Source organism: Engraulis encrasicolus, chromosome 3 (genome assembly GCF_034702125.1).
Source record: "Engraulis encrasicolus isolate BLACKSEA-1 chromosome 3, IST_EnEncr_1.0, whole genome shotgun sequence".
NCBI lineage: Eukaryota > Metazoa > Chordata > Actinopteri > Clupeiformes > Engraulidae > Engraulis > Engraulis encrasicolus.
In genome coordinates, this window is record NC_085859.1 from 44,292,899 (window position 1) to 44,314,550 (window position 21,652).

A 21,652-nucleotide genomic window follows, 5' to 3' on the forward strand; every position below is an offset into this window, starting at 1 on the left:
AGGTGTGTGGAGTACACTTCCCTGACGGCAGACCAACGCAGGAACACCCATATCCCATAATATGGGATATGAATATAGTGTAAGTTTACATGTATTTAACAAATAACTTCAGTGCTTTTTTCTTAATTACCTTAACCATATGTTGTTAAAGTACTTTTGGAGCGATTTGCCTCCAGACGTTAGACTCTCTCCCATCTGCCACTACTTTTTAATCTAGGCTAAAAAAAAAAAAAAACTTCGTTCTTGACTCTTAGTTGTTATGCTTTCTCTCCTTAAGGCACTGCTTTTATGTAACTAAATTGCCTTTCAACACTTGTGTCTTATTATTCCATGCAAGAGTCTACATCTGCTAATTGTAATATAATGCAATGTGAAGTGACATTTAAAGTGTTCTGTAGGACAGTGGCGTTGTAATTAACTGTTTTAAAAGCTGTTGGTGTTTTTTGTTCCTTCTCATATTTATTCTCAGAAAGCACCATCATGTGGAAGACCACCCACAAAGAGGAGATGTCTCCAGCCCCCAACAGAGAGACCATGTGATGAGCCTCCTGTGACAAATTCTGATACCGAAGTAGGGCATAGCTTGGAGGATAGTCTGTCTCCACACCAATGTGATGTTGGCACTCAGTGGCCAGAGCGTAGTGATCATGATTATTGTTCGATGAAGTCAACAAAAGATGCAAGCACACAAACAGATCCTACACCATCACTGTCAGCTCATGACATGGATGATAAAGTGTCAAAATTTTACATTGGACTAGACATCATCAGCTTTTGGCAACTTTTGAACACCATCATTGGCTTTCTTCCACAGTCGAAGACGTTCAAATTAACAGTCCATGAACAGCTACTGCTGGTCCTAATGAGGCTTCGGCTTGGCTTAATGTTCACAGATTTGGGATCAGCAGAACTACAGCCTGTGATATGTTCGCAATGTGGAGAGCAACACTTTCCCAAGGGAAAATCTTTTTTTTGGCTCCCTCGAGACACTCTGAATAGAGTAAGACCCTCAAGTTTTCTTGAACACTATCCCAATGCAACATGCATCATAGATTGCACTGAAATATTTGTCCAAAGACCGAAGAACTTGGGGAAAAGAGCAAAAACACACAGCAACTATAAGCATCACAACACCTACAAAGTCCTCTATTGCATAGCCCCCCAATGGTTTTGTGATGTATTGTGTCAAAACTGTTTGGTGCCAGAGCTAGTGACATTTTTATCACAAAAAACTGTGGATTTCTGTCACATTTGATTTTTGGTGATCAGATTTTGACAGACCGGGGATTCACAATTGGAGATGTTCTTCCTCCAGGAGTGACATTGGCTATTCCAGCACTTACACGTGGATGTACACAACTATCAGAACATGAAGTCACAAGAACCCGCCGTCTCGCCAATGTCCGAATTCATGTTGAACGTGCAATAAGAAGGTTAAAATGCTTCAAAATTTTGAGTAATGTAATTCCAGGTTGTTTAAAACATGTTGATGACATTTTGACTATTTGTGCAGGCCTGTGTAACCTTCTTGAAATCTTACAAACACGTTTGGCATACACTACACTTGTCCCTGTCTGTAGGCCTACATGTCAGCATCATCTTCCAACTTGTCAGCGATAATATGCCCAAGATATTTTGTACTGCTTGACACACAGTGATTGCCCTGACAGGTAAAACGTTGGAAAGACTTCCTGAACACAACACTTTTTTTTGCATTGTACTGTATTTTTTTGCATTGTACTGTAGGCCTACATCAAACTCAACCCCAGAGCACACATTCAGAAGTTGCTGAAACTCAACAGTGCGGGGGGACATGGGCCTAATAACCAGATCATCAAATGGTTGAAAACGGTGCATATGTTTTATTGTCTGTGTCTAAATCTCGTCATACATCCAGTGTGTTTTGTTTTTTTAACAGACGTGTTTTCACAATGACACTCTGAGAATTTACTTTTGAACAAAGTGTCTTGTGTATAAAATGGTGTGCAGACAGCCGGAGTGTGTGTGTTGCGTAAAGGAGCAAGTGCTTTGCAAAGATACCAGCTGAAAGTGTAATGCTTGACTTTTGATTAAGGTAAAGCAGCATGTGTTTAAGTTATAGTACCAACAACTGAACAATATGCTACTTTGGTTTAAGCATCGGCCTATTGTGTTTAAGCAGTAGCCTAGGCAAAAACTGTAACAAAGTAAAAACAAAACAAAGAAAATATAACTGGCGAATGAATTAAGAACCTGAATTTTCACCAGCATTTGACCGGTTGTTAATTTAAAACAGGCATGCATATATATCTATATCTATCTTTAGAAAATAGGCCTACGTTAACAACAGGGAATCTTTATCTTTTCAGGTCAAGGTGGCCTAAGGTGCTGGGGGAAACTCTCTCTCTAGGCTAGGCCTAATCAGAAAGCAAGGTGTGTGTGTGTGTTTTTTTTTTAAACCTGTCATTAAAGGGACACTGCAAGATTTATAGTTGTTTATTTCCAGAATTCATGCTACTCATTCACTAATGTTACATTTTTCATGAATATTTACCACCACCATCAAATTCTAAGTATTCATTATGACTGGAAAAATTGCACTTTTCATACATACAAAGGGGGATCTCCTCCATCATGGTCTGCCATTTTGAATTTCCAGAAATAGCCATTTTTAGCTGCAAAAATGACTGTACTTGGGCCATAACAGAAAATCTGAGTTTATTATTTAGTAAACTTTCATGAAATATACTTTCATCAAATTTGGCAATAGGCAACCCAGTTACAATGAGCAGTATAGTTGCAGTACCCTTTTTGATGAGTGGAGGTGCAAAACGCACACCAGAAACAGAGGTGCTGGCAACCAGAAAAAGCAATTGTAGAAGGAGAGAGGTGCCGCACACTCACAAGTTAAATAAACAGTTTTTTAATGTGACACACCCTTTTTGACCATTTCCTGCAGTGTCCCTCTAACTGATAAAATAAAGCCTTGTTGGCCTCAACATGTCATTAATTTCACCATGTAAATCGTGCCTTGCAAGAACTGATATTTTGAGGCAGTGTTAAGACAGTGGGTTGCACCAGCTGATTGCTTAGGCTACTTAACCACAGCCCTTTTAGAAGACATCACCTCCCGTCCTCTCCTTGTGGTAGCGTCTCCAGCAATAAGTAAGGATTTGGCGCCCCTTAGTGGCAAGCTGTGCACCCAGCGATGAACAAACAGACTGCAAAACTCAGACAATCGCATATTATGTGGCAGAGGTAATGATAAAATGATGTCTGGTATAGTCAGGAGGTAATGAAAAAAGCCAGTATAACATTTCCCAATCAATATAAGGGGGATAATGATTAATTAAATTGAATGTGTGACAGTGGCACCAGCTCTCTGTTAAGACTGGACACCACAGGTCAGCTCCTGTGTCTATTCCACAACACACTACAGCAAGATTTTACATTACATTACATTTCACTTAGCTGACGCTTTCATTTGTTCAAAGCGACTTACAACTATTATTTTTCAGGATATTGGTTACAGTCCCTGGAGCAATGTGGGGTTAGGTGCCTTGCTCAAGGGCACTTCAGCCATGGATGGAGGTGTAGGGAGAGGTCGTGGGGGATTCGAACCGGCAACCCCTAGATTGAAAGACCAACTCTCTAACCACTAGGCCATGGCTGCCCAGATTTCTCACAAAGAGCTGCATTGAAATGACATTAAGAACATTAGTAATTAATAACAAGTTGCCTAGTAAAAAACACACCAGCAAGAGTCATTTAGTGTATTGAGCACAAGTAGCTAGGTTGTTTTTCAGTTCAGCACATATAAAAAACACCATCGAGTAAGCACACAGTATTGAACTATATTACATTCACTATCTGTATGCATTTTAATAACTGTGTAAATAAACAATTCAAAACCGCTAAGGTTAATTCATTTTCCTTTAGCACTTAAGCCTACAGTATACAGTATGTCATACCTTTGTCAGGTGCACTGATTCTCATTGATATGATGAGATTAGATAAAACTTTATTGTCTGTTACAACCATGAAACAGAAAATTGTCTTTGGCGTGACTTCAGTGATTCTCACAGACATTAGACAAGGCTTGACCAAAAAAAAAAAAAAAAGACGACCACACAATACATTCATGCTGCAGCTGGACAGTTCATATCTTGTTCAGTATGGTCACAGCTGAGGGGATGAAGGATTTCTTGAAAGATGATTGATATATACATATAACTGAACCAAGTGTTTCTGCACCGTATTGAACAATAATCCTCTCAACATTAATCCAAGTCTCTCTGTTGGGGGCTGGAGACATCTCCTCTTCGGGGGTGGTCTTCCACATGATAGTGCTTTCTGAGAATAAATATAAGAAGGAACAAAAAACACCAACAGCTTTTAAAACAGTTAATTACAACGCCACTGTCCTACAGAACACTTTAAATCTCACTTCACATTGCCTTATATTACAATTAGCAGATGTAGACTCTTGCATGGAATAATAAGACACAAGTGTTGAAAGGCAATTTAGGTACATAAAAGCAGTGCCTAAAGGAGAGAAAGCATAACAACTAAGAGTCAAGAACTAAGTTAAGAAAATGTGTGTGTGTTTTCTTTTTAAGCCTAGATTAAAAAGTAGTGGCAGATGGGAGAGTCTCTAACGTCTGGAGGCAAATCGCTCCAAAAGTACTTTAACAACATATGAAGAGTTCAGATGCAAAACCCCCTAACTCCATTTCTGAAGACCTGTACGTCTATATTTTTAGAGAACCCTGTTGTTGGTTTGGTTTACATTCATGTACTTGATAATACATATAAAAAGTTATATTACATAAATACAATTTAAAAAATATGCAATTTTGATAGCTTTGTATTAAATAAAAATGAATTAAGATTATTTTCTGAAAAGGCACTTAGGGGGTTTTGCATCTGAACTCTTCATATGGTTAAGGTAATTACGAAAAAAAGCACTAAGTTATTTGTTATATACATGTAAACTTACACTATATTCATATCCCATATTAAATATGGGATATGGGTGTTCCTGCGTTGGTCTGCCGTCAGGGAAGTATACTCCACACACCTAAGGAGGGTGGGAATAAGATGAGATAAAAACAAATATGCTTGACTGTTACACATGAAACAGAAAATTATCTTTGCCATGGCTGCAGTCATTCTCACAGACATTAGACAAAATACAGGACAAAGCAAGACATGTACACTGAGGTTGGATAGCGAAAATTATCTTTTGTTGAGGAAGGGTTACAGACATGGGTGTAATTTTCAGTCTGGGTGTTGGGGGACATGTCCATAGGCCTACCACTTTTGAGATTAACCTAGCTTGTCCCCGCCACTTTATTTCCAATAAAATGCCAAACATTATTACAAATACAAACATGGTGGTCGATTTATGAGATGAAAATAAAATTGGGCTAGGTTATGGACAAAACAAAAGCTACCAAAACCTAGCCTGACTTATTGAAGTCAGTCACACGACCTGGCTAGCTTTGCCAAAACTCCGCTAGCATAACAAAAGAATTAGCTAAATTGCCAGGGTCACATTTCCATTTCAAAGGGCACACATACACAAATAATCGTAAATAATCACACAAATGTACCATGGCACACAGCACAGATAACCATGGGGCTCATGGTGCTACCAAAACCTAGCCTGACTTCGAATCAAAGTGGTAAGGGGATTGATACTCCCAACTGAGTTCGCTCCCGGACGTGCGGTCCCAGGTGTTTCTATCACTCCCGGACGTGCGGTCCCACCCGATTATATTTCACGTATTATCATATACTGCCACATACAAGCAATTTAGGGTTAGGTTTAGGTTTAGGGTTAGGGTTAGGTTTAGGGTTAGGGTTAAGGTTAGGGTTAGGTTTAGGGTTAGGGTTAGGGTTAGAAACAAAAAACTAACATCAACAAGATAACTGGCTCCGTCATATGGCGGTGGTACCGATAGTCTGGCTAGTGGGACCGAGATGAAATGGGAGCGTCCTGAGATGGGAGCGTCAATCTGGGAATCTATTAAAGTCAGTGTAACCTGGCTAGCCTTGCCAAAACTCCGCTAGCATAACAAAAGAATTAGCTAAGTTGCCAGGGTCACATTTTCATTTCAAAGGACACACACATACACAAATAATCGAAAATAAGCACACAAATGTACCATGACACACAGAACAGATAACCATGGGGCTCATGGTGCTCTTCCCACTCCTGGGGAAACTTAGGTATTAATGAAAGAATGCTAAATAATCGTAACTAGCGTTAGCTAGCCAAGCTAAATAATTGTTGCCACCAGTTTATGTTACATAGACACTGGCTTACAATAGGCCTACTTAACTACACTAACCACCTAGAAATAAAAATACATACCATTGAATACTTGTTTGGGGGCAAAGTCCTTTCGGTGTACGTTTTTAATCCATATCTTGCGAATGTCTTCATCCTCAGCACGGCCGGGGAAGCGCTGTACACCGTAGGGCACACAACAAGGACAATCCTCTTTAAACTGTGGACTATGAAGCGCACATACGCTCTTTTTCCACATTTTTAGCGTTCTGCTGTTATTGTGACATCCGATTACGGCACACGTTAGTCCAGATCCAGACATATTTGTACAAAGATGATGTGAAAGTCAGGAACTTCATACGCTTCAATTACGAGTTTACGTCAGGGAGCACTTCAGTAATGGCTCTACTTCCGGTTATTTCCTCTGATCGGTGTATAAAGATCTATGGTGGCTTCGCACTAGTAGCCTTCTCTGCGTAATAGAAGCGCAATGTCTTCAACCTTACGCTCGAACGCCGGCTGATGTGATTGGCTGAGCACATTTGTGTGTCATATACCGTCAGGACAGTCTCAAAAATCCACACACAAATACAATGGAAGTCACAAATATGTATAGGGTTTGCGAATATATGTAGACCGGTTTGCAAATTAATAGAACTGCGCTGGCATTTGTGAATGGGGTTACATTCATTTGTGCATCATGAATTATATTTGTGAATATTGTTACATTTGTTTGTGGATCATGAAATGTATGAATTATATTTGTGAATGTCATTACTTTTGTTTGTGGATCACGAAATATATTGGTGAGTGGTGTGACATTCATTTCTTAATATTGAAACTGTTCTCTCTCCATACCTTTCTCCCTCTTCCCATTGGCACCTGCAAACATTTGCAATCAGTGAGAATAACAGTTAGTCCAAGTTTGTCACCCCCGTGACAATACGACTGCTGTGTTTTTAAAAAAGAAAAGGCAGTGCACAGCCTTTTGTGACACGTCGTGGTGTGACAGGTTATCCAGCCTCCAAAGAAGCAGTCATAAGTGTTCACAATCCGTTCCTGGCATGAATGCAGAATAATAAAAACAAAACACTGTCGACTGGCGGTCTTGTTTAGGGCTCACGCGTGTGTTATTATCAAATGCCCAANGTTTATTTTGTTTTTTTTAAATGCCCAATGTTACGTGCAACACAATGTCGTCGCCAAATTTAAAATTCGATCTCTCTCATGCTGGCGTTACGGGACACACTTAATTACAATGGTGTTCCTGTCTGATTGAGTCGGTTTTAATTGTCTTTACCGGTTCAAATTGTAGGTATGCAAACTCCTGAGGATAGCCTACCCGTTCCTGACTTGAATAATGCCGAAATAAGTTAGGGACGGATTGGGAGACGGTGAATGAAAGACAGAAAAAAGTCGAGTTTAAATTCACATGGTGGTCTTGTTTAGGGCGCACACTTCTGTTATTATCAAATGCCCAATGTTACGTGCAACACAATGTCCTCGCCAAATTTAAAATTCGATCTCTCTCATGCTGGCGTTACGGGACACACTTAATTACAATGGTGTTCCTGTCTGATTGACTCGGTTTTAATTGTCTTTACCGGTTCAAATTGTAGTAGGTATGCAAACTCTGTATCCTGAGGATACCCGTTCCTGGCTTGAATAGTGCTGAAATAAGTTAGGGACGGATTGGGAGACGGTGAATGCAAGACAGAAAAAAAGTCGAGTTTAAATTCACATTGTGGTCTTGTTTAGGGCTCACACTTGTGTTATTATCAAATGCCCTATCAAATGCCCAATGCTAAATAAAACATGCAATTTGCTGACTGTATTTCTACTACTACTAAAACTGGGGGACGGGCAAGGACGGAAGCACAAACAGACCACAGACACAGGCAGACGCTGCTCTGCAAAAGCGGTGCTATACTGCTCCCCGCATTCCGAATGGCCACAGGGTGTAATGATCACGGTACGCTGCCGCGGCCCGGCACGGTAATGAGCAGATTGAAGTTACACCATCTGTAGACCTAAGGGATAATGTATTGTCCACACATGGCTATAAGAAAATATTTCCCTAAGGGGCGAATAACACCCCCGATGCCGAAGGCGGAGTGCTGTTATCTCCGAAGGGACATGTATTTTCCGTAGTCACATGTGGACAATACATTGTCCCGCCTTTACCAACATTAGAAAGCATACATAGTTAACCATAGTTTATAGCGTGCGCAAAGAAAGATAGTTCGTGGAACGCTCATAATTTTAAAAGGTTAACAAGCAACACGATTTGGCTACTTTCTAACTTGTTACAGCCACATTGCGCTTCAAACTGTTTGCAGGCTGCCTCGTTCACTGCGCAATATCTACTAAAACTCGGGTTCATAACAGGATCATTTCTATCTAGAAAAAAGCATAGACAACCCAAACACTGATGTGCGCCCTGACCATCATCTTTATCCTATTGATCCTGATACAGGCAGAGCCTATAAAAGGGCGTTGAATACAATAGCTATGGACCTTTTCAGTAGCCTATGCTTGGGGAAGTAGCCTATATCAATATTCTGCGTCTTAATTCACTGTTCGTGTTTGTATCAGCACGCCAAAAGTTACCTCACTAACGTTATTGATGTGCTTTGCTGAGTAACCTAGCCAAATATATCCAGATAATCGTGAATTATGCAAAATAAAGTCTGCCAACATGTATTGCCATTCTAGGAGCGATAAGGAGAATGCCGCACAGGCGCGGAGAAAGGGTTCCTTTGACACAGAGAATGCTGTGTGTGTCTGCGCGAATGCAGTGTTTAGTTTGCAGGTTTCAGGCAAATGATGGTGATCGATACGCCCTAGGTCCATAAGACTAACAGTAAAACAGGGACAATGACAACAAAAGGGGTGAATTGCTTGAGGAAAGCAAAAGGGACAGAGCGAAGTTATGACAACAAATTGACGTGCACCATTATGCAAGGCTACATGTAGTTAGTTATGATGGGTTAACCAATCAGTTACCATTGCATTAATAGTATTTATGATAAAGATGACTTCAGCGCAGGATATCAGAAATAAACAAGACAGCGCAGATGGCTTTTAATTTGTAATATGGCCACATTACGCGTCAATACGCCAATGCGTATTAGGCTATTTTTCATGAAACCTCAAATCGGAAGTAGCCTTATCTTGTACCCAGCACTTTTCAAACCTTATCAGGTTTACAGGGATTAAAGTTCTCCAGATTATACCGGATTTGAGCGATTGACCGTGGGTTATTTTTTTTTTAAATACTCGGAAATAAATTGACGGTAAATAAATAAATAAAAAGACAACCGAAATCCCTCCTGCGTTTGTCAGCCAATGGTAGCAAAGGAGCGCACTAAAACTAGCATTGTTAACCAATCAGAAGAAGAAAGGGGCAGGTCTTAGGAAAGCGTGCTACTTCAGTATCTCGCTCGAGTTGGACTACCACAGCCGGTCTACTAGCAGTCACCGACTCGCCGCTCTCATGCCGCGGTCACAGAGCAGTGTAAACAACTCACTGTACATGGCAAGGCACCTTGCACCGTTTACTGCTCTATGAGCAGAAATATGTGTAAAGATAACTACCGGTAAACTGCATGCTATGTAATGGTGATGCCGTTGTCGTCAAAAACATGAATAAAACTGGACATTGTGTGTTTGGACATAGCCTGGCCCTACAGAATGTCGATAAGCATACAGTGTTGATGGAGCTTCTCTGCTCAGTGCTAATAATTAGCTGTCAACAACACACAAGGTTCTGTTTTTTCCACAGACGTTCGATCCCTCTGTGTCTTTTCATAATTTCTGAACCCAACTCAGAACTGTCACAGAGCTCACAGAGCTGTCACAGCATCTCCCGGAGTGTGGAGCGGGCGAGCCGACCCTTTATCTGTGTCTCATCTCCTAAATGTCAACCACTGCCTGTGCATTATGCTACCGGTAGTTCCATTCAAAATAATGGCTGAATCAATCACCAGATTACTTTCTGGGGTTGTTGGAAGAGGTTGTAGGAAGATGTGCTTCAATCTACAACTACTTGTGAGAACACCAACAGTAAGAGAATACCGGTACTTTGTTATTCTTTGAAAGATACATCTCTCGGATGCGCTGGGACACATCATCAGTGATGTGATTCCTGGCGATCATTGGGTGTTTCGGGTCTCTCAACATCATACACCCTCACCCAGGCGACCCGACCGGAGGTGATCAGACTCCGGCCTGTGTCCCAGCAGCTCCTGCCCACGGATCTGCCCTCTTAATCCATAGTCACCTTGTGGCTTTCTCAGTGGCTTCAGTCGCGGATCTTATGGCCTTCCGCTTCGCCTCCCCTGTGAGGCCAAGCACCGAGAGAACTTTGCAGAGGGAACGCCCTGCAAAACCTCGGCAGCCCACCTCCAGGGGCTCACAGATAGTTCTCCAGCCCTGCTTCCTGCACTCGTCTACCAGTTCCTGGTACTTGGCGCGTTTCCTTTCGTTTGCTTCCTCCATACGCTCTTCCCAGGGAACGGTAAGTTCCAACATGATCAGTTGCTTGGTGGATTCTGACATAATGATCATGTCGGGTCGCAGTCGCGTAGATGTTATCCTTGCAGGAAACTTAAGTTGCTTGCCTAGATCTACTTGCAGTTGCCAGTCAGCTGCAGTGGTGAGGAGACCTGACCTTGCCCGTGGTTGTTTTTCAGGCTTCTCTCCCGCTCTGTGGAACTTGATGGTCTGCACCCTGCCATGGCTCTTGGTGGTGTTGATGGCTGTGACTATGCTGTCAGCAACTGCCTTAAAGGAACAGACCACCCTTTTTTGATTTTCACATATTTGCAGTATTTCCCAACATTATTCATGAATGTGCATATCATTTTCGTCTCAGTGTTTTCAGTACTTAGATTTATTGGATCAGAATTATTAGCATAGCTTAGCATAATCACTGGAAGTAACTGGTATCTTTAGCATCAAGCCACAAGTGGTCACTGGACGGAATTAAATTGCCGTTTTACACTCCAGTGAATTTTACATTAATTTTAAAATGGTTTATAAGTACATTTGATTGTGTTTTATTTTGTACCATAGACTTGCATTGCTATGCCTAATGTGGCTATACTGTTAAACGGGGCAATGCAAACACATAGACGAAAATTATATGCACATTCATAAATAATGCTTGGAAATACTGCAAATATGTGAAAATCAAAAAAGGGTGGTCTGTTCCTTTAAGGACCTGGCCGTGGCGCCAACGGTAGCACCCTTCTCCCAGGGCTTTTGGGCAGCTGCTGAGCAGGTGCTCCAGGGATCCCCGTCCTGGACACTGGGGACAGGATGGCGTTTCTGTTTTCCCCCAGACATGAAGGTTACTTGGACTTGGTAGGACGTCATATACAGCTTGGACTAAGAACCTGATGTTATGAACGTCTGCTCTCCAGATGTTGGACCAGGTTACCTTTCGTTGCAGAACGTTCTCCCACTTAGTCCATGCACCTTGCTGGCCCATTCCCACCATCCTGCTGGTCCGCTCTTCCTCCACGCCTGCTCGCACCTCCTCCTGGATAAGACGCTGCCGTTCTTTACCCTGGGCCTTATCCGCCCTGGTTGTTGGGAAATATCCCACGCCTGCGCGCCCTGAGGCTATGGACCCCACCAAGGCTTTCTGCCTCAGCCGTGACTCTGCCACCTCCAGAGCTTTGTCTGCTCTCCATTTTCTTCCTGTTCGTACCTGGATCCCAGCAGATGCCACCTTCTCATCCCTGGACTCCCTGTACTGCAGGATTTCCCGTGTTCTGGACACCTTGAATTCTTCAGTGAGTCCACTGAACGGGAGCTGCAAGACGTTACTGCAGCCATACAGGGCAGAACTGCTCAAACTGCGGGGCAGGCCAAGCCATCTGCGCAGGAAGCTACTTATCTTCCTCTCCATGGCCTCAACCGTTGTAATGGGCACCGCATACACCAGGAGCGGCCACAGGATTCGGGGCAAGATGGAATGCTGGTAAATCCAAGCTTTGAACCGCCCCGGCAGGCCTGATGTGTCAACGCGCCTCAGCCAGTCCTCCAGCTCTTTGTTGGTTCTCTGGATTGAGGTGGAGTCTTTGAGGCTGCAGTCAAAGACCTTCCCCAGGCTCTTAACTGGCTGCTCTGAGATGGATGGGATGATGGTTCCAGCCAAAGTGAAACGGAACTTGTCCGTCACTTTTCCCCTTTTGAGCACCAGAGATCTAGATTTCACCGGCTTAAAGCTCATCCTTGCCCATACGATGAGCTTCTCTAAGCCTTGAAGGATCCATCTGCTGCCTGGGACGGATGTGGTGGTGACAGTTAGGTCGTCCATAAAGGCTCTTACAGGGGGCTGCCGTACACCTGATGTTGTCAAGGGTCCCCTACACTCCACCTCTGCAGACTTGACAATCATGTTCATGGCAAGGGCAAACAAAATGACAGAGATGGTGCAGCCAGTTATTATGCCCTTCTCCAGTCGATGCCAGTCTGATGTACCTGACCCAGCAGTGGCTCTTAACCTGAAATTGTTGTAATAATCCAGGATAAGATCTGCTACTTTGCTGGGAACATGATGCCGCAGGAGTGAAAGCTCAACCAGTTTATGCGGTATGGAGCCGTACGCATTGGCAAGATCCAGCCAAAGCACGGTCAGGTCTCCCTTTCCTTCTCGCGCTTCCCTGATGAGCTGTGTCACCACTCCTGTGTGCTCAAGACAGCCAGGCACTCCAGGAATCCCGCCCTTCTGCACAGAGGTGTCAATGTAGCCATTTTTCAGAAGAAACTCTGTCAGCCGTCGTGATAAGATACTGAAAAATATCTTTCCTTCGATGCTTAGCAGCGAGATAGTTCTGAACTGGCTGATGTCCTTGGAGTTTTCTTCTTTAGGGATCCAAACGCCCTACGCATGTCACCATTGGCCTGCAACTTTTCCCCTACGCCATATCACCCTCAAAATCTTCCACAGGTGTCGCAGAATTTGAGGGCAGCGCTTGTATACAGTGTATGGAACACCACTGGGGCCGGGGGCTGAAGCTGTTCTTGCCCCCTTCACAACCTCCTGCACTTCCGTCCAGCTGGGCTCTCTCATTGCAAAGTCCACTGTTGGAGCCTGCGGGGTTATCAGGGCCCTCTGCGGTCCTAGTTCCTGATCTCTCTCCGGGTCGCTGAGGGTGTTATGGAGGAAGGCATTTACCTCCGCAGGTGAACAAACGAGGCTGCCACTACGCCGGTCCCCTAGCAGCTTCTTGGTGAAGGTGAAGGGGTTGGAGATGAAAGCAGCACGCTTTCTTGCTCTTTCCTTTGCCCGCCTTCGATGTCCTTCTGCCCTGCGTAGCATCATGAGCTTCTTCCTCAGTATGTTGCGGAGCTCAGCGAGTGGATGTTTCTCTTCCTCTCTAGTTGCCTTGTACTGTTTCCTGAGACTCCTGAGTTCTTGGCGTAATTTGTGGATCTGGGCGGCTCTGCGGTTCAGAGTGTAGCTGTTCCTGACGCTCCTGCTCTCAAGGTGGCCAAACCTCTCTGCAGCATAGCTGATGATAATCGCAGTCATGGTCTCCAGCCGCCTGTCCACCTCTCCCTTGGCGGTAGTCTCCAGGATCTGGCTCACATCTGAATCAAACTGTTCCCACACTGTGTGGCTGTTGGCTGAAGGCCACTTGATCCGCTTTGGTTGGACTGTTGGGCAGGGATTCAGAGGCTCTACTGCTCGGAGGGGCTGGGCACTGTGGGGTGCTTCCGGGCCCGGCTCCTCCTGCGTCTCACCAGGACCAGGTCCTGTGCTTTGCAGTATACTTTCTTTGTCCCTACACTTCATCCAGGCCAGATGTATCTTTAGGCCTCGTGGAATTTTGCATACTTTTCCGCAGATGCATCTTGAATTCATGGTCGAAAGTCCGTTGTCCTGTGTCGATGCTGTAAGGTCCGTCTGGTTGGGGTTCTCATTCTCCCCCCCTCTCAGGCTCCCCTGGGGCGTATATCTTAGCGTTTGGTGGGTTTCTCCCTCACGGAAGAGTCAGGTCGGGGTGCTGGCCCTTCCTGTTCCGTTTGCTGTCTTTCCGGGGTGTCATCTGTCTTTCCAGTTGTCACCAGACTATCCCTGGTTGCCACCCAGTCTATTCCTGAGTGTCACTGGCTAGGCCAGATTAACAGTTGAAAGATACATCTCTCGGATGCGCTGGGACACATCATCAGTGATGTGATTCCTGGCGATCATTGGGTGTTTCGGGTCTCTCAACATCATACACCCTCACCCAGGCGACCCGACCGGAGGTGATCAAGCTCCGGCCTGTGTCCCAGCAGCTCTTGCCCACGGATCTGCCCTCTTGATCCATAGCCACCTTGTGGCCTTCTCTGCGGCTTCAGTCGCGGCTCTGATGGCCTTCTTCTTCGCCTCCCCTGTGAGGCCGAGCACCGAGAGAACTTTGCAGAGGGAACGCCCTGCAAAACCTCGGCAGCCCACCTCCAGGGGCTCACAGATAGTTCTCCAGCCCTGCTTCCTGCACTCGTCTACCAGTTCCTGGTACTTGGCGCGTTTCCTTTCGTTTGCTTCCTCCATACGCTCTTCCCAGGGAACGGTAAGTTCCAACATGATCAGTTGCTTGGTGGATTCTGACATAATGATCATGTCGGGTCGCAGTCGCGTAGATGTTATCCTTGCAGGAAACTTAAGTTGCTTGCCTAGATCTACTTGCAGTTGCCAGTCAGCTGCAGTGGTGAGGAGACCTGACCTTGCGTGTGATTGTTTTTCAGGCTTCTCTCCCGCTCTGTGGAACTTGATGGTCTGCACCCTGCCATGGCTCTTGGTGGTGTTGATGGCTGTGGCTATGCTGTCAGCAACTGCCTTAAGGACCTGGTCGTGGCGCCAACGGTAGCGCCCTTCTCCCAGGGCTTTTGGGGAGCTGCTGAGCAGGTGCTCCAGGGACCCCCGTCTTGGACACTGGGGACAGGATGGCGTTTCTGTTTTCCCCCAGACATGAGGGTTAGAATTTAACAAAAAAGCTTAGTTTCACTTCAGCATGTTGCAGATGCCACACTCATGCTGAGTTTTGTTATCGCGCTAACTACCGAACTTTTATGCTAATGTTTTAGCTAAGAGGAGTCGGGCTACTACACCACCTAAATATTAACTGATCAACTGTGTTCAACTTGAAAGTGACTCAAATAGCGCAGACAGCAGCAAGTTTCATCCCACTAGCTGTAGTATAATACAGGTTTGGTTGTTGGGTGTATACTTCCTGTCATTGGCACGTTTTTAGTCATCATTCACATCTCAAGGTGCCGTTTTCATGATGATTGTGAGATCGTTAAATAATATGTCTCATAATGGCTTGTTGATGGCTTTAGTTTTCAGTGGAATTCTAGTCATTGATTGAGGCTAACAATAACACTGCTCTCTGGTGATGGACAGAACAACTTGAGCTTGATGATGAAGCAAGGCAGTCTTTTTTTCCCTGAGAAACCTAGAACCCATCTATCTACAGACACAGACAACATTTAGTCCTCCATAGTAGCCACCAAAATGACATTAATGAATTTGGTTGATTTGCATTTGTAATTCGTTAAAACTAAAGGTATTTTGCATTATTATTCAGCCATGTCCAGGCATTTGCATTTTCTTTTCTTTTAAGGCAGGATTAAACACTTAGGCCTAAGTAACCAAAGATTATGATTTTACCTCTGTCCCTACTAACAATTTTCCGTTCCGAGAATGTTCCCGGAACATGAGGCGTTGGTTTTTTTTCCCGGTTATTTTACGTTGTTTTTGGGTCTGTTACGGTTATAATTGGGTTAACAGGAAAGTTTTTTTTTTGTTCTCAGAACGTTTTTTGTATGGTTCCCGGTCGGTTCATCTACGTTTTTTCACCGTTCCTTTATTCGTGTTCATGCTATGATATATCCTATTTTGCATTTTACTCTTTGCACTTTGGTGCAATAATGATAATGAACAATTAATAAATTATAATAAATTAATTTTTAAAAATCGCATAGGCTGACCTTACTTAGGCCGAAAACAACCAAAAAACAACTTAACATAACGTTGTGGATTGGTAGCAGCGTAACTACTAGCTAACGTTTCATATGAGTAGTTCCCTGAAAGTCCAAGAACGTTAGTATTTGTTTGGTTTGTACCGTAACCAAAAGGAACGTTTTTAAGTGGTAGATTTTTGGTTTGGTTATAACCAAACCTTTAGAGAACCAAAGTCAAACGTTTTTTTTCCGTTCTCTGTTACTAGGGTTTATGTATCTAACATGTCATGGTATTTCAATCTTTGTTGGTCATATTCTGCTACACATACTTTTCTCATGCTTTTGTGATGAAATAGCCCATGTAACTATAATATTATGCATAATAAGTATGTAATTATGTAATAATGATTAGCGCTATTGACACCCTTTTGGTCTCCTTGGTAGGCCCTATTCGAGTTGCAAAAGTCATTCAAGTCATTCATCATTTTGACCCTGACATGGCACCCACATCAGAATAAGATAAATAAGATAAACAGAAGTGTAAATACTAAGCTTAAAAAGCAATTAAATTCTCGTTTCACCGTGTATCGTATAGGGTCGCGTGGACGCACCAAAAAGTTCAGGCTCAGGATTTTTTTTTACTTTAATCCCTGGGTTTATGATAGGCCTAATTGTCCGGGCCAGCACTTTTGAAATCAAACAGACGCCCTTGCCTGCATGACATGTCATTTGCATGATAAGAGCATGGACGATCATGATTGGTACACACATAGCCACACACGCACACAACACGGTTCAGTTCAACGTTTATTGAACAGCAAGCGAGCAGCGCAGTACCAGCTGATTTGCTCTGGAATCTCGAAATGAAAACTGACTTTTCTTGGGAAAAGTGTTGCAAGAACATTGAACTCATTTAGTAGGCCTATCATTGTGTCAAGCGTGTGTCGCAATATTGTGTTGGGGAGGACATTAACATTTGGCCTATGACAAAAACATTATCGGGGAGGATTGAGGATAACTCTTACATGTTTCCTTATTAATGGAAAATTAATTCCATGCTTTAGAAAGTATTCAAGAGGGTCAAGGGTTAGGCTATTTATTCAGTGAGATTGTGGATGTTGACACCTTTCCTCCGCGATCGCGGATAGCCCCCACCTTTGCGCTTCTCATCTGGCTGTCACGATATGGAACGGGAAGAGAGCGCGCAGTTCAAGACAAGCGGCATGACTGCAATTGTCAATACAGTAGCCTAAACAACTGTTAAATGTTCAGCGGTGTCTGTAGTCAAAGTCAAGCTCGGAAAGAGAGCGCACTGTTCCAAGACCGGCGGCAAGACTGCAATTGTCATCTGGTCCGTAGTGTCAAACTTCAGCCAAAATGGGGACAGGCCATTTTTTATAAGATAGACCTACCTTATTCGCAGCAGCCAAAATCAGTCAGACAAGTGCTTAACGAGTACGTGCAGGGTAGCGAATGCTCTTCTATCAGGGTAAAGTTTGCAATTGGAGAGGGGTGATTGAAGGGCTAAATTAAGTCCGAAATCAAAATGATAAAAAAAACGGTCGATTTATTTACAATATCCTACAGGACAGAAAGAAACGTGTAGGGGGTCAACTGAAAATAGCCATACACTGAGGACTATAGGCAACATCAAAGTAAAATACAAACAGGAAATCAAACAAAGCTTTTTTTTTAATGCGGTACACTTCAAGCTTCACAAAACCCACGGGTTACGCACACATTTCGAAGCGGTTAATCACAGATGCTGCTCTCTTCCTTGCTCTCCCAAACCCCAATGTACACTGGGTTTAATACACCCTGCAATACTGCCAAATTATTATTCAATTACCATTTCATTTCTTCATGCAAAGACCTTTACGCGGCGGAGAGAGAACGCGCTCCTGTGCAGTGTTAACGTAGCGATTTAACCTCTCTCTCTCTCTCTCTCTCTCTCTCTCTCTCTCTTTACTGTAGCCATGGACTTAACACAGGTGCATGGGTTCTGTAATGTTTTCAACACTGTTAGGACCTATATTGTTTTCTGGCTCACGCGCGAACTATTTGTTGCCATTCAGAATCAGAAACATCAAAGTGTCGGCAGACAGCTTTCTCTTGGTGCTGGTGTTCAGGGGTGCCCTGGAAACGTGGCTGATAAATAAATTATGTAGCCTAATATAATAGATATTTGACTAAATTGATTAGTTAATGCTGGTCAGTGAAATCTTTCATCTGCTATCTATGCACAATAGCCTAAAGCAGGCCTAAATATAGGTCGCCCCAGTCAGCTGCAACTTCGAACCTAGGTCGTGTGACGTCTCCAAATGTGTTACTTTTCTAAGCTTGTGTGTTATTGGATGCGATGCCATGTTACGGCTTGTTGGTTTGGAGTGCCTTAATTTTTCATTAATTGAAAGGGTGCCTTGCCTAAAAAAAAGGTTGAGAAACACTGCAACTGTTTTCGGTTCTATTTGAACATGGAGTCATGTTAATGTTTTAAAGTAGCCTATCTTTTCTGTCTGGTGTCAGTTTGGAAGAGGGGGGAGACATGTCATTCCAGTAAAATCTGACATTGGTAGTATGTAGGCATAGACCTTCCCAGAACTGTCCAACAGTGACCTGCACAGACAATATTGCATCCACCAACAGTTGGCTAGTAATCAACTGCCACAGAAATCAGAAGCAAACGGGTGTTTATGAGACCAGCTTTGTCGTTTAAAAACAAAACAAACAAAAAACCCGGGCAGAGAGAGAGAGAGAGAGCATAGCGATTTCACTTCTCTCTCTCTCTCTCTCTCTTTTTTTTTTTATTTTTTTACTGTAGCCATGGACTTAACACGGGTGCAGGGGTTCTATAATGTTTTCCGACGCTGTTATTTTTCTGCCTCATGCGCGAACTATTTATTGTCATTCAATTTGTGCCATTATTAGGCCTATATGAATCTCGAGTAAATCAGTTTTACCACATATTTAGACTTCGAACAAAAGAAATAGGACACACAGGAATAACAGGCCTATAGCCTAAAATAGGCAGCCTGACCGGATCGATGGACGATTTCCAACAATAAAAGACATATGAAACAAAATAGGCAGCTACCAGCTTATTCAATGAATAAAACTATTGCAAGAACATTGCCTCGCCGGGCAGAGAGAGAGAGAGAGAGCGCTCCTATGCAGTGTTAATGTAGCGATTTAACTTCTCTCTCTCTCTCTTTACTGTAGCCATGGACTTAACACAGGTGCATGGGTTCTGTAATGTTTTCAACAATGTTATATAGTGTTCTGGCTCATGCGCGAACTTTGTTGTCATTCAGAATCAGAAACATCAAAGTGTCGGCAGACAGCATTCTCTTGTTGCTGGTGCTTCGCATCTAAAAAGTTACCGGAAAGTCAGAAAACTCGCTGCATGACAATGTGCTCAATGGTCAATACTTCTAGATTATTCTAGATTAGTCTAATAGCATAGACGCGCTCTGTCTGATTCAAAGCGAGCACAAGGGTCAATAGTCCACTTCTAGACGCATTAAACCGCACTGCTCTGATTCTAAGAGCAGGCTGTGCTTGGTCCCGCCTCTCTGCCCGCAGGCTACTCAAATACTGTTCCAGAAATGTAAGGAGTAGAAAGTAACATAGGCCTACAGATATTTGTCAAAACATGTAACGGAGTAAAGTAACGGCGTAAAAGTGAAAAAAAAGCTTCTCAAATATTGTCTAGATAATTGTCAAAAAATGTAAGGGCATAAACGTAAATTGTCAAAAAAATGTAACGACATAGCCTAAACGTTAAAAAACAACATACCAGTTAAAATGAGTAAGTACATTTTATTTATAGATTTACATGTTTAAATCAACAAAAAACAAAACTTAACAGCTGATTTACATAGCCTATTTAAATAAACAAAACGTTAAAATGAGCATTAAAAAAGCTGATTTACATTTCTAATATAGGCAGGCTGAAGAAAACCCGTTAAAATGAGCATTAAAAAAGCTGATTTACATTTCTAATATAGGCAGGCTGAAGGGACGTTTAGTTGAAACCTAAGGATCTTTAGTTCAATTTTAAGGACCTTTCGTAGGCTTTTGCGGTAGACGGAACGTCCTCGACGAAAGATCCCCTGCCTTATACGAATGGTCCAACATTTTGTTCGAATGGTCCCCTCTCAAGAATCCATTCGACGAAAAGACCTGTACCCGTGCAGAATGAGCCCTATAACTTGCCCGTGCCCGGTTTTTATGGCCTGACATGACCAATGACATTGAAGGGAAGTGCTTGAGGTGTGAGCGCTGTTTCAGATGGGAATTTGTTCTTCAGAGAACTGCACTAATGGATGGAGCCTTACCACCGCGTACCCACTGGAGCTCATCTGCATGGACTACTTGTCTGTCTCTGGAACAGACAGTTGTGACACATAAAACATCTTCGTCATCACTGAAAACTTTATAAAGTTCAGTAGCAATAGCATACCCACATGAGACCTAAAAACATTCAGTGGATTGGAGATGAGCATTCGTCCTGTAGTCGAATGTGGTGCTTTATTACAGTGGTGTGGCCATAGGTGAGCTCATCTGTGGCAATGTGTCGTTCACGAACGAACCGGAAGTTTTGAACGACTCTTTGAAGTGAACGACTCTGACTAGTTCCCCGCCTCTCGTTCTCGTCGTTCACTTCGTTCATTGGTGAATCAGCAACCTATCAGCCCGTAGCGGAAGGGCGGTCGTCCAATGAGCATTTTAATCTGCGCAAAGGGCCGCCACTTTATCTCTTAAAAAAAGTGAGTGATATTTTAGTAGGCTACTGCTACCAGAGCTTTTACACCAGGTATTTGGTTTATAATTTGGATCTACTACACAGTCCAGTCGCACGACGCACAGACAGCTCGCGAACGAACGACCTGTCAGTTCGTGAACGAGAGGCCAGTCAGTCAGTCGAGTAGTAGGCAAACCAGCCAATGGTTTCCATGACCACGAATAAACAACCTAACGTGGCAGAGACAAAGGCGTAGTATATTACTTCTAATGCAACTTTGATCCTTTATTCCCTTTTAATGGGTGCTACTGTTCAATAAATACATTACTAGATCTACACAGCACAGCGAACGAACTGTGAACTTCTTCTCAGTCACCAGCGCGCAGCCAATGGTTGTTTCCATGACCACGAACTAACAACTTCGTGGCAGAGACAAATGCATACGTCTAGTTATTTTTAATTTTAATGCAACTTGTAAATGAGCGTGGACTTCTTTGAAATGGATGGTTCTATTAAATAAACAACATCAATCTGCAAAATGGGTTTCATGTGATACGTTTGGACAAGAGAAGTACCCACTTCGGGTATCACTCATCCTCCAGCCTTAGCTGCAGCAGCAGCACAGCCACTGACTGTAAAAATGGTCTTTCCCTTTCCATCCGCGGCAAGTA

The 21,652-nt window shown here is 43.3% G+C and overlaps 2 long non-coding RNA genes and 1 pseudogene across 3 annotated transcripts; 1 reads left to right on the forward strand and 2 right to left on the reverse strand.

Moving 5' to 3' along the window:
- Window positions 1-3,629, forward strand: LOC134446195 (uncharacterized). Of its 2 annotated transcripts, none has more exons than XR_010034384.1 (3): window positions 1-79; window positions 470-2,074; window positions 2,349-3,629. It is a non-coding gene; the product is annotated as an uncharacterized LOC134446195 (long non-coding RNA). The 2 variants fall into 2 exon arrangements; XR_010034385.1 differs by having other exon boundaries at window positions 470-1,851.
- A 108-nt stretch (window positions 3,630-3,737) lies between these two features.
- Window positions 3,738-6,953, reverse strand: LOC134446196 (uncharacterized). Its single transcript, XR_010034386.1, has 3 exons — window positions 6,359-6,953; window positions 4,979-5,059; window positions 3,738-4,332 (listed from the first exon to the last, which is right to left on the reverse strand). It is a non-coding gene; the product is annotated as an uncharacterized LOC134446196 (long non-coding RNA).
- A 3,539-nt stretch (window positions 6,954-10,492) lies between these two features.
- Window positions 10,493-14,021, reverse strand: LOC134444987 (uncharacterized; annotated as a pseudogene).
- Between the last annotated feature and the right edge of the window lie 7,631 nt (window positions 14,022-21,652).